Below are 19,544 nucleotides of genomic sequence, written 5' to 3' on the forward strand. Positions count from 1 at the left end.
ATCCCACTTGAAAAAGAAACATATGAAGCTACTGGAATAATGGAGACAGCAAGGTTTCCATCTTGCACCTAGTCTGTTCTTGCTGCTAAGTTGAGACACACCCATTGCCTTTTTACAAACATAGTCTACAGCTTTACTGGCTGTGGGGCTGAGGACTGTTTGTCCCGGGGTCAGAAGTTCCACCTTGCTGCATCCCTAGGCCCTTTCAAAATAATACTTTATCAATATAATAATTTTAAAATGACTTTGCATAAATAAAACTTGCCACAACATTATGATAAAAATAATAATTAACTGTAAGTTCAGCTGTTGCCTAACAAAATTTACAGGAAGTGAGAAATGAGCATTTTAGTGTTTTCCAAATAGCCTACTTTAAACCCAAATTTATACACTTAGTAAATGAAAAGACCTTAGCTATAAGATAATAATTAGTTTACATTCTTGGTGGTGCCAGGAATGTCTACGGGCCTGAGTTTTGCAATGCCTCTAAGCATCTTTCACCTTTCATTTGGGGACAAAATACCATATTGATCATTACCTGGCAGGACTTTAGCATGACAGCAAGGGCTGGTGAGCAGACAAAAACGCCAGCAGAATTACACTTGAATTTGTGGCTCTAGGTAGTGGTTTTATGTATGAGTCGCTGTACACTTTTGCTTATCTATCGTGAGTGCTTGCAAAATACTTTGTATTTGACCACTTCCTTTCATGCATCATTTTTAGTTTAGTGGAGTTTCTCGTTCTCTCTTCTTACTGAGAAAACAAACATATACCCTTTGTATCACATTTCTTGACTTTCGGCTGCTGAATCATATTGTTGAATAAAATCACTTTAATTTTCTTATGTTTACCAAGCATGGTAGGACTTTCCTTCTCTTTGGATCAATTTCTAGCTTGTTACACAGCATGGATGCCAGGGGTTCATTTTGTTTCATCCGAAGTTAATTCCTCTGTTGGTTTAGATCCTATGTTTTCTTTCATTCTGCCTTTGTTTTCATTTTCCTGAAGTATCTCAAACAATTTTAAAAGATTTTATGTTTTTTTTTGGTGCGTCTAAAAAAGCATTCATTTTATTATTCCTGACTGACAGTTTGGATAATATGGAATTCAAGATTTGAAATAGTGCACCCCAATGTTCATCGCAGCACTGTTTATAATAGCCAGGACATGGAAGCAACCTAGATGCCCATCAGCAGACGAATGGATGAGGAAGCTATGGTACATATACACCATGGAATATTACTCAGCCATTAAAAAGAATTCATTTGAATCAGTTCTAATGAGATGGATGAAACTGGAGCCCATTATACAGAGCGAAGTAAGCCAGAAAGATAAAGACCACTATAGTATACTAACACATATATATGGAATTTAGAAAGATGGTAACGATAACCCTATATGCAAAACAGAAAAAGAGACTCAGGTGTATAGAACAGACTTGTGGACTCTGGGAGGAGGTGAGGGTGGGATGTTTCAAGAGAACAGCATCGAAACATGAATATTATCTAGGGTGAAACAGATCACCAGCCCAGGTTGGATGCATGAGACAAGTGCTCGGACTTGGTGCACTGGGAAGACCCAGAGGGATCGGGTGGAGAGGGAGGTGGGAGGGAGGACTGGGATGGGGAATACATGTAAATCCATGGCTAATTCATTTCAATGTATGACAAAAACCACTGCAATGATGTAAAGTAATTAGCCTCCAACTAATAAAAATAAATGGAAAAAAAAAGATTTGAAATAACTTCTTTTTATAACTCTTAAAGCATCTCTTCATTATCTCCTATCAGTTAATTTTTCCAATGGTAACTCTGATGCCAATCTGATTCTTATTCCTTTGAAAGTAAACTATTTTTCCATTTCTCTAATAGTTTTTAAGGCATTTTTTTATCCTGGCATTCCATGATTTGTTTACAATCTTTAATTCACTGCTTAACATTCAATGGGATCTTTCAATCATAATCCTATTTCTTTGGTAATTTTTAATTGTTTTGATTAATTTTCTCTTCTCCATTAAAAAACTGTATCTATTGAACTTCATGGATTTATCTGTGTTGCTTTTTTCCTGTCTTAATATTTCTTCTTTTTCTTTTTAAACAATTTCATAGAGATTTCTTTGACTTTATATTTCAGTCCTTTTTTTTCTTGTTTAAAGTTCAGGATATTTTTAATTTCCAAAAACTCACTTAGTGTTCCTACTTTTGGTTTTTGGATTTCATAATGGGACTTTTCCCTGGGATTCTAACAGCTCTTTTCTATTCCCTGACTTCTTTGCCCTGAGGTTGAAAGTTATATTTCCTCATATTGGTTTTTCTCATTCATGCTACTTTTTTTCCCCCCCTTCAAGTATCTACTGACTCTTGGCTCATATTTGTGAATGAAAAGGTGTGTTGGTAAGTGCATCTGCTGGCTTGGCTTTCCTAGGTTGTTGATCACTTTTGTCTCTATGCACGGGCCAGTGTGACTACAACCTAACTTCCCGAGGGTAGGCAGGTTGACAGACAGGCTGACGTCACCTTCTCTGTGCATCCTCCATGCGACAACATGGGGCTTCAACGTGGAGACGCATCACCCACCTGAGAAGCTCGCATGTTCTCCTGGCCAAGCCTTCATTTGCTTTAGAGAAGTCCCTAGGTTCATTCTGGAGGTAACCAACATTGCTTCCAGTGGCCTGGAAACAGACCCACAAAGTCACAGTGCTGAAGAGAGGGCGCCGATCCCCCAGACCCATTCTCCCATGCCCCCTTTTCCTCTTGTTCCCTAAGTTTCTTCATCCCAGGAAGACTGGCTCTAACCTCTCCTCCAGTTGGCTTTTGCACTTATTATGGCAGATGGCACCTTCTTCTATACACACACACACACACACACACACACACACACACACACAGTCAATATCTAATTTTAACCAGCCTACTTTCTGTGTCTTAGAATAAAGTTTATGTTTTGCTGATTGCCTTACCATTCAACCCTTAGTGTCTTAAAGCAGTCCTGGATTTATTTCCTGTTTCCTACCTCGGTTCTGTACTTTCAATGGAAGATTTTGTGGAAGTGAATGTACATGAGTGTGCTCTATCTACCATGTGGAACAAGAAATCCTTTTAATTCATTCTTAATGGTACAGGTGGGACCAAAGCATCCAACTCTCCTTGGACTGTGAATAAGAAAATGGAAAGAGGCGTTCACTGAATACTTTAATCAAGAGAAAATTCTTATCATGCATGCATGCTAAGTCACTTCAGTCATGTCCAACTCTTTGTGACCCTATGAACTGTAGCCCTCCAGGCTCCCCTATCCATGGGAGTCTCCAAGCAAGAATACTGGAGTGGGTTACCATGCCCTTCTCCAGGGGATTTTCCCCGCCCAGGGATCGAACTGACATCTCTTCTGTCTCTTGCATTGGCAGGTGGGTTCTTTACCACTAGCACCACCTGGGAAGCCCCCAATTCTTATACAGAGGAAGTTTATATTTCCTCTTATAAAAGAGGAAGTTTAATTCCAGGACCAACACTCCCTAAGCTGAGGGCCTAGGGGCTCATTTCTTAAAGGCTCCCTGACTCTCTTTCCTCACCCTTATAATCAGAGATAAAACCAGTATCTTATTTAAGGGATGGTATGAGAGTTGAAAAAAGGCCCCATGCCTGACACGCAATACACTGTCAACAAATGTGTACTCTATAATGTGTGCCTTTTCCGATGGCTGTCTGCAAAATTTTTGTTGAAACTGTGCAAGGTTAAGTCTGATATAGATATTGTTTATATCTCCACTTCAACAAAGAATCATACACATCTGGTCTGAAAAACGGCATCATAAGTGACAAACCTCAGGTTAACCATGAGCAAGGCTGGAAGGGGCTGTCAAGCCTGGCATATGCAATTGGCTGGTTTCTCAGAAGAAGAAAACATGACCCAAGAAGTAGGAGTTGATGACTATGTGACAGCCCTCATCTGTATCTGTATCCAGGTCTCCCAATTCTCCATGGAAAGGGGCAAAGGGCACCTAGTTTTTGCCAGGCATTGCTCAAGTCTCCTTTAACCCTCCCGACCAAAAGCTACTTCTGCTATTTCTATATTTTATGGAGAGAAAATTGAATGTAGCAGAGAAGAAGCTTATGTGGAACTGAGTCTTGAAGTCAGCACGGAGAGTGAAAACTACGTACAGTTGAGTCATCCTGAATTTCCTGCCATGGATGGCTACAATGGAGAGCAATATATTAGACCGCCCATAAATCCAACACAACATGTCCTCCATCCCGCCTTGAATCAAACCATTATTTCTTCAACCAAACATCAGATAAAGCAGTGGACTTGCAATTATCAGCGTGTGATGTATGAAAAAAGTGAATTGTATCACAGGAATCTCCTGGATGGAAGAGAAGCCTGAGATCTCAGCTGAGCATGGCAGAGTCCCCTGGTCTGTGTCCCTGTTTCTCTGGGACTTACTGAACGAAACAGTGGGTTTTTCATTAAATCTATCATTAAAAGGGTTTTTACCTTTCAATTCTCTTTCTTTTTCACAGATTCCTGCAATTGAATTGTGAAGTTCAGCTAGTATAGGACGGAAGCCCCCTGCTATTTGAATGTCAGACAGCTGGAGGATGGGAGGTTTGAAGATTTGTACCCATCCTCCGAGGTCCAAGCTCTTTTCCTGGGCTCTTCCCTGTGGTCCCAATGGGGACTCCTGTTCTCTAGTTCACCATGCTGGGCTAATTTAGTTCAGTTTGACATTCAACACACACGGCTTCTGTTTTCTGCTATAAATCTCCAGACGTTTTATGGACCAATAATGTCCAACGTGTACATGGACTGTTCTGCTGCTTGGTAATTACCACTGACCTCTTTCCAAGACCCTTCTCCATAAAGAGGCCACCTCTTTGGGGCAGCTCTGCCATCCCCTTCTCTCCAAGGCTGTAGGTGGAACAACCAAGTTCTTAATTAGGCAGCCTGCACAGGGAAGCTTGGTGTCAGATTTCCAGGTCAGCCTTTGATAGAGGGGTAATCAGGGGAGGTGATGCATCGACTTTGATTAAAGAGCTGTGATGAATCAAGATAAAATTGACATTTAATTTCTTTTGGATGAACTAATCTTGTAGACCAAACTTAAAGGTGAATTGTCTTCTCTTTTGGTCTGTGGGGCAGGGGCAGTTGCCCATGATGGAAAAGGTAACCCTGAAAAAAATTGCTTTACTTTCTTAAATTGCTGATATTGAATTGAACACAGGCTCATGGGAGTGATTTAGTGGGGTTACAATTCCTCTCAATGTTTTTGTCCTAACAGAATTCCACCCAAATCTTTGCAGTACTCAAGAACAACTTAAAAAAAAAAAAAAAAGAACAACTTAAACACATGCCCCTGCTCTCCACTGGGGACCCTATCCATGAGGGTCTTGAGCGTCTCATTTACCACCATAGCCGCCTCACTCCTTAAGTCAGTGGGAAAATGATCCTTTGTAACTCAAAAACCCCCTAAATCAAACCAAAATAAAATCCTGGGTGTACAGCAGCACAGATAGAGTAATGATATGCTTTGAAAAAAACTGCCACAAAATGTGTGATTTTTTTTTTCCTAATTGAACTGATATACCTTTTCAAAAAGAGGAAAGAGCTTCAAGAGATAATTGTGCTGACTTTTTATTGTCAAAGAAAAATAATAGGAAAACAGTAACTCACCTGTCAATAAACCAGGATGCTGTTAGATATTCTCAGAATGTACACACACACACACACACACACACCAGTGCCCTGAAGATCTCCACGGTGAAGTGACTTACGACTGCAGTGGGTTCTCAGACTTGGGTTGCCTTGGTCGTGGTGAGGGCGGGCAAGGAGCTCCTGGCGAAGTAGCAGCCTCTTATCAGCAGATGGGAGTAGAGCAACGCGGATGGACCGCCAGGCGGCCAGGCTGCAAACGCTGCCCCGCTTTCAGCCTCTCCTGCTCTTTTGGCGTTACTGCAGGGAAAAAAAATGAAGACAAGCCGAGGCGGTGAATCAGATAAGAGGACTTTTAAACCCTTGTCACACATGGACTTACGAGATCGAGGCAGTAACAGAGCAAATTCAGGAAACTGTATTTCCTGCTAAGCTGTGCGTTTCATTTTGCACTTTAATTTGCTTAGGAAATATGATGATTGCTTTTGGCTTTAATTCTCACATTCTTACGGTGTGTCCTCTCTTTCTCTTCCCTCTCTTCTTGTCTTATTCTTTTCCTCTTTCCTTTATAGCTACAATTCCTTTTGTAGTCATAACATCCTTTTTGGAGTGAAGTATAACTAAACATTTTTAAATGGCTATCAATGTTTCTTGTGAAGTGTCTGATTACGAAAAGTTTTCTCAAAAGTACAGAAGGAAATGAAGTCAAAAAATTTCTAGTATAACTCTTCTATTTTCTTTGGAAGAAGATCAGGTAGGATTTAAAGTATTGTCCTGTTGTTAGTTAAAATACCATACCCTAGCATATGTATTATATATAGAGAACCAATAAAAATATGTAATAAATTTAGATATAAACTTGTAAATGCTCCTCTATTCTTGGCATATTTGTCAACATGAGTAAGTATAAAGATTTTCTTTTAATTAATTAATTCATTTTTTCTTTATCCCCATTTCTTGCTTTCATGCCAGCCATCACCCTTGTTTCTTCACAGGCAGTTATGCTAATGCATTGCATATACCTACATATTGTGCTACGGACCTCATTCTATTTCTTTTTCCACTCAGTCTTCTGATTTAAGACTTTATTCACATTGTCACATGTGCGTCCAGTCTCTTGCCACCAGGAGCTGCAGAGGATTCCAAGCTATCAAATGATGCATCTCCATTCCCTCACGAGTGGACAACTAAGTTGCTGATAATTATCCATGTTCCAAACAATACTGTGATGAACATTCTTACTCCTGCCTTCTTGTGGACTTGTGTGGCTCTGGAACATATGCCCAGAAACAGCATCACTGTGTTGCTGGATATACCATAACTAATTTGACGGCTCCGTTTTATGTTCCTACTAGCAGCTCCCTATCAGACATCTCTGTATCTTTGACTAGAAGTCTAGAGAGCAGGGAAGTTCTCTCTGCTTATTCAGATATTCTTTTATATTCTTTGTTAGACTTTAAAAACATTATTCATAGAAATTTTGTATATTCCTGAGTAGATTTCCAGATGTTTTATAATTTTTTCAGTTACCGTGTCTTTTCCTTAAAGATATATTTTCTGGTTGTTTATTGCTGGTGTTGACAAATTTATTAATTTGTAAGCAGTTTTGCACTTAGCAAATTTTCTGAACAATCTTAGTGATTCTAATAGCTTATGTGTTGATTTTATTGTATTTTATTGGCAAGGAATATGTTGCCTGCAAATAATAATACTTTGCTTCTTTATCCTTACACATTTTACTTATATATCATTTCTCAAAGTATTATGCTAAATAGTGACAGTAATAATGGGAGTTCCTGTCTTGTTTCTAGTCTAAAGGCAATGTTTGCAATTTTCCCATTAATTTTAAAGCTTGCTATAAGTTTCTAGCTATATATATATATATATATATATATACACATATATATATATAACACACACATATATATAGTCAATTTAATGAAGTTCCTTTGTGTTTCTAGTGGGATAAGATATGTTTCTGTATCTATTGACATGATCATATGATTTTTGGTCTATGGTATATTGAATTGATAGATTTTTCAAATATTGAAATATTCTTACATTTGGGGGAGGGATATTTTGGTGATAGCAAAGTAGGATGACTCTAATAAATTCTCAGCAGTAAATTTCCTTGATACACTGTGCTAATTTATTTTGCAAATTACATTTATTTATTTATGCTTTTAATCAGTTAATATAGTTTTTGATTTGTCTGTATCAGGCCTTGGATTGTGTACTCGGGATATACTTTTCATTTCATCAGTATTGAGTCTGGAAAGTGAGTGACTTGGCCCTACGAGAGCTGCGGTTTCCACTGGCTCTCAAGTCTGCTGGTAAAGTGGTAAGGCCTCTGTTGACTTTTGTCTTGTCTGTAAAAGGTAGGTTGTCAGTTCTTATTGCCATTTAAGAAGGTGGGGGCGGGGGAGTGCTAAGATGGAAAGCAGGTAGCCTTGGGAAGTAGGAGCTGAAGAAACTCCTTTGCATATGAGCTAGGCTTCCATTCAGGTTCACGGCCAATAGTATATGGACCAGTTGCTGGATTCACCGAGACTTTAAAAAAAATACTGTGATCTCCTTGTTTATTGCTCAGTTGCTTTGGTCTCACTTTGACACAGTTACAAACCAATGAGAATGATAGGCAAGCCCACTGCAAAACAAGTGTTTAAAAAAAAAATCCCAACTGAAAATTACTGAAACAATGAAAATAGAACTCACTCTCAGCCAAATATTTTTTTTCCCTGAGAAAATATATCAACTTAATACATATTCTGTTCTTGAAGGGAAGAAGAATGCGCTGTGAAAAAGATTCCAGCTTTGAATCTGAGCTGTGAACTGCAGATGCAAACTGCATGGTCACCGGAGGCACACATGGCGGAAGTATTAGGTGGCATGTGGTCAGGGTGCTCCTGTCACTGAAAATGGTTTGGGAAGAAATAACAACTTAGGATACCTGAGATGAGGTGATTGGATTTTCAGCTCCCTCCTCTCACCTAATTGAATGTGCGAATAATCTGTCTGCGCGACGAGCTTATGCCCATGGCTCTTCTCTCAGGCATTTGTATTCGGTGAGCATGTGCGTGTGTGTGAATTCACACCAAATCTCACAGGCTCTATTTTCCTGCAGTGAGATCTCTGTACCCCAGAACAAAATGAAAAATGGCTTCTTAATCGTGATAATCTTCGCAACTTTACCATGCAGTCTCCTGGTTGTTTTCTCTGACCTGTCATAAAAGCAGGGGATGAAGATGAGGCGGTGACCGTTCAAGGGGATTGTTAAGGAGCTTCTGCCGCGTGTTGGTATATGTGTTGCACTCAGCAGGGGCCACTTGATTATGTATAACTGTAATATTTGCCTGTGTGTCTCCTACCCCGACATTTGAGACGTTGATTTTCTTTCAGCCACTCCCCTATTGTGAGGCTGCTAAGTATAGGCTAGACTCTGATCCTATGGGAAAATCTCTCTGTGGTCTGAAATCCTTTTAAGGATTAGCATCTCAACTAATGTCATTGCATATTTCCATATGAGCTGAACTAAACTACTGGATCAATTTGCCTTAATAATCTGTGACTTCCTCCCACTTTTCAACCTTACAATGTCTGCAGCTTTGGGCAGACTTAATATACCCTAGAGGGTGAACACTGGGGAAGTCAGCATGAATTTCCTGGAAAGGCAGCTTTATATTGGAGTCTTAAAGAGGACTAGTGAAGAGGGGGAAGGGTGCTGCAGGTAGGGGCATAGAGAGGACAGTGAGTTAAAGATGCAAGGGCCAGTGGCCCATTTGGGGAGGTGAGGGAAATGTCTTGGTAGAAGAATGGGAAGCAGCAGAGTGTGGGGAAGATGGAGCAGGCAGACCATGCGTTTCATGTCAGCTCTTATCCTCGCTGACTTGGGAAGCCACGGCAGTGTTTTAAGCCCTGCCTTTGCACGCACTTAGGCTGTTGTAGCTTTCTCGGCTTGTGAATCTGCCTGGTTAGCTTCTGTCTTTAAAGGAGGTTAGCTTAAGATTAATTTCTCCAGAGTATAAATATGTATCTAAACTTGGGGCATTTGTCATTCTTTAGGTTAGAATCTTTCCTCCCTTATTACCTCTTGTTTAGGCATACCCCTACAATAGTAACTTCACCTAAAACTGATAAGTAAATAGTGCCCCTATGATTCTCATAACATTCAAAAAACTAAGATTGTGGCATCCAGCGCCACTACTTCATGACATACAGATGGGAAAACAATGGAAACAGTGACAGACTTTATTTTCTTGGGTTCCAAAATCACTGCAGATGGGGACTGCAGCCATGAAATTAAAAGACATTTGCTCCTTGGAAGAAAAGCTATGGCCAACCTAGACAGCATCTTAAAAAACAGAGACATTACTTTGCCAACAAAGATCCATCTAGTCAAAGCTATGGTTTTTCCAGCAGTCATGTATGGATGTGAGAGTTGGACCATAAAGAAGGCTGAGCACCGAAGAACTGATGCTTTCAAACTGTGGTGTTGGAGAAGACTCTTGAGAGTCCCTTGGACTGCAAGGAGATCCAACCAGTCCATCCTAAAGGAAATCAACCCAGAATATTCATTGGAAGGACTGATGCTGAGGCTGAAGCTCTAATACTTTGGCCACCTGATGCAAAGAGTAAACTCTTTTGCAGATTCTGATGCTGGGCAAGATTGAAGGCAGGAGGAGAAGGGGACAACAGAGGAAGAGATAGTTGGATGGCATCACTGACTCAATGGACATGAATTTGAGCAAGCTCCGGGAATTGGTGAAGGACAGGAAGCCTGGCGTACTGCAGTCCATGTGGTCGCAAAGAGTCAGACACAACTGAATGACTGAAATATACTGAACTGAATTGATAATTCTCAAGTTATCAATTTGTTAACAGTGTAGGACTCCAACATCCTCAGACTTCTGTTTTTCAGTTGCATTCCTGAAATCCACAGTTATGAGTCATATTGATGGTGTCACACCTCATGAAGGTCAAGAAAAGTTAGCTGTGGGGGAGAACGCTTCTTCTGGCCAAGATGGAATGACATGGACTTGATTTACCCTCTCACCCAAAGCTACTGAATTTACCTTTGAACTCTATGCTAATTCAGTTATTCTCACCAAGGACTCAGAGTATGTGTGACTTAGACTCATGGTAACAAGATCAATCATGAATTTTGGATTGTATAATTTTTATGGCTTTTCAAGCACGACACTATAATGGAAGGTGGCTTCCCAGATGGCTCAGTGGTAAAGAATCTGCCTGCAAGGCAGGAGATATGGATTCCATCTCTGGGTCAAGAAGATTCCCCTGGAGGAGGAAATGGCAACCCACTCTAGTATTCTTGCTGGGAAAATCCCAAGGTCAGAGGAGCCTGGTGGGCTACAGTCCAGGGGGTCACAATGAGTCAGACATGACTGAGTAACTAGTATGTATTCACTGTAATGGAAAGAGTATTGATTTACAAAGAATGCTAGGTTCATGGGGTCACAAAGAGTCAGACACGACTGAGTGACTGACCTGAACTGAACTGAACTAGGTTCTTGGGAAAGACAGTGTGGAAAGGAAAACCAATGTTTGCTGCATACCTCTTATGTGCCAGGGATGTGAGGAGCATCTCCCATGTATTATCTCATTCACTCCTTACTCAAATCTTGTGAGGAATGAGTTATTATTTCTGGGCACGAAAACTGAGAATCAAGGGTCTTGTTCAAAGTCAAACAATGATAAAGGGTCACATTGTGCACACTTTTTCTATTGCACTGAGCTGAATGATGGTGGTACTTTTTATTTTCCTAATTTATTTTAGGCCAGTTTGTAAATAGACACACACAGAATAAAACATTAAATGCTCACTGAGGGCCAGGATCTTGTCTCATGAATTTTTGACTCCCTAGAGCCTATGTCAGAACCTGTCACCTAGTGTCTGGGAGTGTTTGCTGGATGTTTGAGAGGAAGAAAGAGAGAAGGAAAGAGAAAGAGGGAAATAAAAGAGAAGGAGGAAGGAACATGGGGAGAATAAGAGAAAACAGGAAAAAAGAATAAAAGGGTAAAACCCAAGCAAGAAAGGGGGCATAATTAACCAAGAAACAGGCTGTAAAAAGACCTCTGTAATTGAGCACGCAGTTTCATGAGGCACGTGCTGCTGGTTAGTGGGACTGAAGTCATGTTTGACTTCATCCACGAGTCAAGACCAGGATATCACGATTCCTGCTTCTGTCCGAAACTAAGTCACATGGACTGGACTTATCCTCTCACTTGAAATAACTGAAAAAAAAAATCAGACAAAATATATGAAAAAGTGGTTTTAGAGATATAGGACATTAGGCCTGAAGGACAGTGAGGCCTGAGAGAGGGAAACAAACCAAGTGAATCCTACAGTGGTCCCCAGCTCACTGTCTGGAGAGTTTTGGGGTCACTGCACAGGGAGGGTAAGCCCAGGCACTGCCGGGGGTCTCTCTGAGTTGAGGATATGGAGAAGGGAACATAGAGGCCAAGAGTTTATGGGGTAGAGCACCAGACAAGAGAGAATTCTAGGGAGTCCCTGCTGAGTCTTCAGTTGTGATTGATCGCACACATGTGGGAGGAATCTACCCAAGGCTTTGGAAACAGAAACAAAAAAGGATTAGTATGAACAATCCCCAGGACTCCCATAGGGCCCAGAACAGTTCCTTTTACCACCAGTCAGAGTGAAAAACCTCAGTAGTATACTAGACATAAGATATAGTATTCATAAGAATTCTATCTTATTCAGTGCATCGTAGGTGGGGAAACTTAGCCCTAAACTAAATGTTTTATTTTGAAGTAACAGAGTTGGCTCAATACAGTAAAATTTATAATGTCTGGAATTCACTTAAAAATTACCATCCGTAAAAAAATCAGGAAGATACGAACATAATAAGGAAAAATAAAATCAATCAATCAAAACTGTTGGGGAAAGAGCATAGACAATAGAATTACCATATAAGAATATTTAAACAGTTGTAATTGTATTCCACATATTCAAGAAGCTAGAAGAAAGAGTGATCATATTAAGAAAATATGCCAAATATACAGTAAGTCTCCCACATACACATGAGTTCCTTTCTGAATGTACTCGTAAGTTCAATTTGTTCTTAAGTTCAACATAGCTTAGGTACCCAACTAACACAATTGACTATACAGTACTGTACTGTAACAGATTTATAGTACTTTTCATGTAAACAATACATAAAAAAAACACGAAAAATAACGAAAAAATTTAATCTTACATACAGTATCTCGAAAAGTAGAGTAGTCTAGTACAGCTGCTGGTAGCACTGAACTGCATTCTGAGTAGCTGCTGCAGTACTGTTCTTCATTCAGGTTTTGTACCTCAAAAACTAACCACGCCTCTTCAAAGAAAATCCCCATGTTATTTCCCACATCATGAATCTCTTCTTACTCTTATCTCTCTTCCTCTTTTCCCTGGGCCTCCAATTGCATCAGGTCTTCATTAGTAAGCTCATCTTATCATACAAGGAGAGTCCACTGGAGATGTCCTCTTGCAGATCTAGCTCCAGCTTCTTGCTGAGGGTTGCTAAGTTGTATGTTTCTTCTTTAAGTCTTCATAAAACTCTTAGATTCCTCTTGAATCAGAGTTAAACTGAGTGGGACTTGAAGCTGATGTTGATCCTACATCCATATGTTGAGGAATTTCTCCATCTCCTCCATCACTTTTCCATGCTACTTTGATATTATTGTCAACATAACTGGCACAGCAGGCTTCATGTATTCCATGATCTTGTCCTTGTTCTTTAGAATCATGCTGATGGTTGAACAATTCATGTCATAAGAATGAGTGATGTCAACCATCTGTTCGCCTCACTCCACTTTCTCAATGATTTTCACTTTTGTTTCCATCATTATTCCTTGGTGCTTCTTAGCAGTACCAGCTACATCACCACTGCTTTTACACTTGCTTTTCAACATCCTGGACTTGAAATAAAAATACTGTATTCTATATAATACTGTACAGTAAAGTACACAAAAGTACAACCAGTTGTAAAAGATGCACACATGTGACAATGTATGCCAAGCACATGAGCTAACATGTGATTGGACATGCAAACACATGTTGCAACTTTGAAATTTCATAACTTGAGTAAGTTCAGGACTTACTGTATAAAAAGACCTACAGTGTATGAGATGAAGAAATACACTGGATGAAATAACAAACAGATTGGACATCAAAGAAAATATCCATGAACTTCAGAACAAAGCAATAGTCAACTATTCAAAATGAAACATGAAAAAGATTCAAAGAAAAAGAACATCAGTTAGCCTTGGGACAAAATATAAATGTGAAATACACATACACACAAGTGAAAAATATAAAATGTAAATGATTGTAGGAGAGTAAGACAATAGATATAGGAAGAAACAATGACTCAAATTTTTCAAATATGATGAAAATTCTAAACTCACAGATCCAAGAATCTTAGCAAACCCAAAGAAAAAAAGCATGAACAAGATACACCAAAGTACATCATAATCAAATTGTTCAAAAGCAATGACAAAGAGAAAATTCTAAAAATGATCAGAGAAAAAAGACACACTACATACAGGAAAACAAAAGATAAGAATGACAGCAGATTTCTCATCAGGAGCAATGCAAGTCAGAAGAAGACAGTATATCAACATATTTCAAGGTACTGAAAGAAAAAAATGTCAAGCCAGCAAAATGGCTTTCAAAAACAAAGACGAGATGAAAGCTTTTTTAGACATAAAGCGCAAAAACAACTCATAATTAGCATACTTTCCTACCAGAAATGTGAAAGGATATCTCTCAGGCAGAAGGCAAGTGATACTAGATGGAAGTCTAAATCTATAGAAAGGAATGAAGACACTCAGAAATGCTAACTACATGGGCAGATATAAAGGACCATCTTTTTCTTGTCATAGAAATATCTTTAAAAGATAACAGCTTAGAGGAAAAATAAAAATATAGCTCGGAGTTTTAACCAATGTAAAAATATAATGTAAAATAACAGATGATACAAATGAATTGTTGTAAGTTCCCTGGTGGCTCAGACAGTGAAGAAGCTGCCTGTAATGCAGGAGATCTGGGTTCAAACCTCGGTCAGGAAGATCTCCTGGGGAAGGGAAAGGCAACCCACTCCAGTATTCTTGCCTGGAGAGTTCCATTCACAGAGGAGCCTGGTGGGCTATGGTCCGTGGGGTCTCAAAGAGTTGGATTGACTGAGCAGCTAACACTTTCACACTAATTAGTGAAGCCTAAGGATGGAAAAAGATGTATCATTCTAACACTGATTAAACAAAAGCAGTGGAGTGGCTACAGTAACATCATATAAAGCACTTTTAGAGCAAACATATTTTATCAGACTTAAAAGGTCATTTAATGATGATGATGATAATTCATCAAAAGAACATTTCTAAATAGGTACTTAATAACAGAGTTTCAAAATATGTGAAGTAAGCCGTCAGAGGACTCCTTCCATGGGCCGTGGAAAGCATCATCCCTGCTGTGCACTCTGACGCCACACAGCCCAGCCTTCTCTTAGGGCATCATGACAGACAACACCTTGAACTTCACAGGTCAAGTTCCTGTAATAATGTTGTTGAGAATTTTGTGTATCATCCAAAATAACAGTTAATCCTTTTGGAGAGGATCTGAAAAGTACGTTTTCTCTAGCCTCAGTATCAGAAAATGCATGCATTTAAAAAAAATAACAGTAGCTAACCTTCCTTAAACACATATTATTTACATATTTAATAGAACTGCCTTATTGCTTTACATGTATTATTTAATTCTTTCAGAAATCTAAGAAGTAGATGTTACTATTTTATCCATTTGATAGATGGTATATTTCTTCTCCTCCTTGATACTACTGATTGCTCTGACTTTTGAGAGTCGACCATTTCAAGTGCATAGAATTTTGTTATTTATATTTTGCAAACTATACTCATGTTTATCCTCAACTTTTCTCATTTTCCTTTTCAGTCAGTTCAGTTGCTCAGTCATGTCCAACTCTTTGCGACCCCATGGACTGCAGCATGCCAGGCTTCACTGTCCATCACCAACTCCTGGAGCTTGCTCAAACTCATGTCCGTCAAGTCTGTGATGCCATCCAACCATCTCATCCTCTGTCGTCCCCTTTACCTCCTGCCCTCAATCTTTCCCAGCATCAGGGTCTTTTCCAGTGCATCAGCTCTTCACATCTGGTGGCCAAAGTATTGGAACTTCAGCTTCAGCATCAGTCCTTCCAAAGAATATTCGGACTGATTTCCCTTAGGAATGACTGGTTGGATCTTCTTGCAGTCCAAGGGACTCTCAAGAGTCTTCTCCAATGCCACAGTTCAAAAGCATCAATTTTTTGGTGCTCAGCTTTCTTTATGGTCCAACTCTCACATCCATACATGACTACTGGAGAAACTATAGCTTTGAATAGATGGACTTTTGTTAGCAAAGTAATATCTCTGCTTTTTAAGATGCCATCTATGTTGGTCATAGCTTTTCTTCCAAGGAGCAAATGTCTTTTAATTTCATGGCTGCAGTCCCCATCTGCAGTGATTTTGGAGCCCAAGAAAATAGTCTGTCACTGTTTCCATTGTTTACCCATCTAATTGCCATGAAGTGATAGGACTGGATGCCATGATCTTAATTTTGTGAATGTTGAGTTTTAAACCAGCATTTTCACTCTTCTCTTTTAGTTTCATAAAGAGGCTTTTTAGTTTCTCTTCACTTTCTGCCATAAAGGTGGTGTCATCTGCATATCTGAGGTTATTGATATTTCTCCCTGCAATCTTGATTCCAATGTGTGCTTCATCCAGCCCAGCGTTTCTCATGATGTACTCTACATATAAGTTTAATAAGCATGGTGACAATATACAGCCTTGACGTACTTCTTTCCCAATTTGGAGCCATTTTTCCATGTCCAGTTCTAACTGCTTTCCCTTTACTTCATTTTCCTTTTACTTCATTGCTTTTATTCATTTAAAATTATTTTAATCTAGCTATATAGTACGAATTGAAGCATTATGCGAGTCAATTCCTAATAAGCTTTATTAGTCTTATTAAAAGAAGACACCGAGAGACTAACCTTTTCTCCCATGGGAAGGTTATATATTTACTAATGACTAGGGTTTGCTGCAACAATGTGGGAGGCATATATCTGACCCTACTCCTATGTCTTTGATAAATGCTGAGGGCATAGGCTAAAGTGAGTATTTGGAAGGTGTGTTTGTCCGCCTGGAGTAGCTGACATCAGATGGAAGTTCAAGACAACCAGAGCCCAGGGGAAGGGTGTGTTCACCGGGTGTCACTCCGACTGCCTGGATGACAGCTTCATCTATAATCTGAGTGATTGGTGCATGTAGATCTTCAAACCATCACCACTGGGATAAATCAAGATCCATGTGAGAGGATCCAGGGTTCAGGATTCCAGCGGGAGAATCTGAATCCTGAGATGCAGGAAGAGATGCGATCTTTGGAAGCCAACGTCGGGCACAAACCAGGAAAAATAACTTGAGGTGGGATAAGGGAAGAAAAGGGCTTAGGACATGGGTTATGTGCCAAACGCAGGTATCTGTAGCTTGGTTTGTGTGTGTGTGTTAGGTAGAGATGAGTAATGGGAGGAGTGTTCGATTTGGGGGGTGGTATATGGGAAAGTTGACTTCTTTGAAGTGCAGAGTGAGGTATAGAGTGAGGCATCCCAGACACACAGCTACCTGGGGCCCGGGCTTCCCTGAATCATAGATGAGAGAGTCAGAGGAATGGGCACCAGTTCCTGGCAGGGCCTCCGGACTGGTCTCTGCTCCTGTGATGTGGAATGGCAATGCTAGTCTCTTTTTCTCACAGCCAGGAGGAGAGACTCATGCTCAAATCAGAGGATGCTCCTGAAATACTCTGAATACCGAAGAGGCTTTATTAGCAGCCAGCTTGTTTTGAGAGTGGGAACAAAGGAAAGGAGGATCTGGAATTCTCAAGTGGTGAAGGAATTAGGTCAGTTTCAACAACTTTACTTCTGATTTGCTGAAATCAGACATCTTAGGTAGAGCTACCTGGAGAGCCACTGAGAATGGATGAGATAGCCCAGGGCTTACTCAGTACCGCTGCAAATCTTGTGAGGCTTCTCAGAGTGTCCTGACATTGCCCAGGTTGGGGGTAGAAGGGCAGCGAGTGGGGAAGGAGGGAGGGGAAGGACTGTGCTGATTATAGCCCCTGGTACTTCTTCCTACAGAACACTATAGCCTGCATCTGCTTTATACACTATGTTTTATTTAAAGATTTCATCTGAGTGAAAAGTCCCAAGGCTTATTAAAAAAAAAAAAAAAGACTGAAAGCAATGCTTCTAGAGGGGTATTCTAAGACACTACAGGGCAGAGCAGGTGAAAGAATGAAATGAATGCCCTCTGTGCATTCAGGAGCCCAGGTAAAAGTTATGGAAAAACTTGTAGCTTTTGGATAAACCATGAACTCTGTGCATGAGGATTAAGGGTATTGTTTTGATGATCAATCAAAGCATAGGTACTGAGTGCTTTCTATAGCATTTATCTTTCAGTTAACGTAAGCCAATTAAGCAATATGAACAATAATCAATACACAATAAAGTTCTAGCCTCAGCTCTCAATCCCTCTTCCCTAGGGACTGAGGAAATGCTTCACCAGGACTTTTGTGTCCTGTTTGGATTTCCTTGTCTCATCTGTAGGGGTCCTACCACCATCACTCTGCAGATTGTGCAGCCTCTCGATGGGGCGGGGAGTATTCAGCGTTCAGGCTTTAACTGAGCATCTTCACTAACTGCTTCTTCTGTCCCACCTGCGCTCTTCACTGCAGAGGATCCCGGAAGTTACAGCTGCCTCCCATGCATGCTGAAAAAACAAACGACTGTGCCTGCTTAATTTATTGCTGCAGGTGGGCCTTGGGTTTTCTCTAAGTGCTTCCCTGGTAGCTCAGATGGTAAAGAATCTGCCTGCAATGCAGGTGACCTGGCTTCAATCCCTGGGTTGGGAAGATTCCCTGGAGAAGGAAATGACAACCCACTCCTGTATTCTTGCCTGGAGAATTCCATAGACAGAGGAGCCTGCCGGGCTAAAGTCCATGGGGTTGTAAAGAGTCAGACACGATCGAGCGACTAACACAAGCTGTCAAAGTGCTAGAGTTTCAACCCAGCCTCTTGCCCTTCCATAGCTGCCCTCACATGAAGCCTGCCATGGCAGTGGGAGATCTTTTTTGCCCCTGAAGTTTTGGTATCAAGAGTAGCTTCAAGAATGTGTCAGAATTGGAAAGGGAGAGGCATCAATGCACCAAAGTTATTCATTCATTACTTTGACATGTGTTTTGAGGCTTTGGGTGATTCCAGATATTGTGCTGGGGATAAAGGGATGAATTCAACAGCAAGGTTGCTCCTGCAACAATGGGGCAAATGGAAGTATTAGTCAGGGAGTAGGTGGTTAGGAGCTCTAGATTGCTTCTTGTAGAAATCATCTCATGGTAGTTTTTCCTCTGGATGAATCCTCCTAAGGAATTTTCTATTTATCTATCTGCAATGACTTATTTGTCTTGTAAGTTACAGATCACTTTGCAAAACACAAAAATTCTATACTGATAGAAAGAATTCTTTATTACATTAAAACTTAACTCAGAGGTGATGATCTACCAGCCCAGTGGGCTACATTGCCTATGGATCAAATTTGCTGCAGATTATTTCATTTGATTGACACAGTATTTAATTATTTTCTCATTAGAATGCTTTTAGATAGGCCATAAACACTGTGCTTTGTCACAAGCCCCACTGTACCTTATTGTTCTACTCCTAACTATATTTATTTGCCTTCCCTAACTGCATCCTGTAGATATTTGCATTTACAGCTTCTGGAAGACACTTTCCAAGTCATGAGACCAAGACAAGTAAAACTGTTGAAAAGCTGTA

General features: G+C 40.1%; 1 long non-coding RNA gene across 1 annotated transcript in view; it reads right to left on the minus strand.

Moving 5' to 3' along the window:
* LOC110148760 (uncharacterized) overlaps positions 1–19,544 on the minus strand; it is a 41,232-nt gene that overhangs the window by 19,244 nt on the left and 2,444 nt on the right. The window contains exon 2 of the long non-coding RNA XR_011491876.1: positions 5,769–5,946. This is a non-coding gene — a long non-coding RNA (uncharacterized lncRNA). The remainder of the gene's footprint in view (positions 1–5,768; positions 5,947–19,544) is intronic.

Source organism: Odocoileus virginianus, chromosome 16 (assembly GCF_023699985.2).
Source record: "Odocoileus virginianus isolate 20LAN1187 ecotype Illinois chromosome 16, Ovbor_1.2, whole genome shotgun sequence".
Lineage (NCBI taxonomy): Eukaryota > Metazoa > Chordata > Mammalia > Artiodactyla > Cervidae > Odocoileus > Odocoileus virginianus.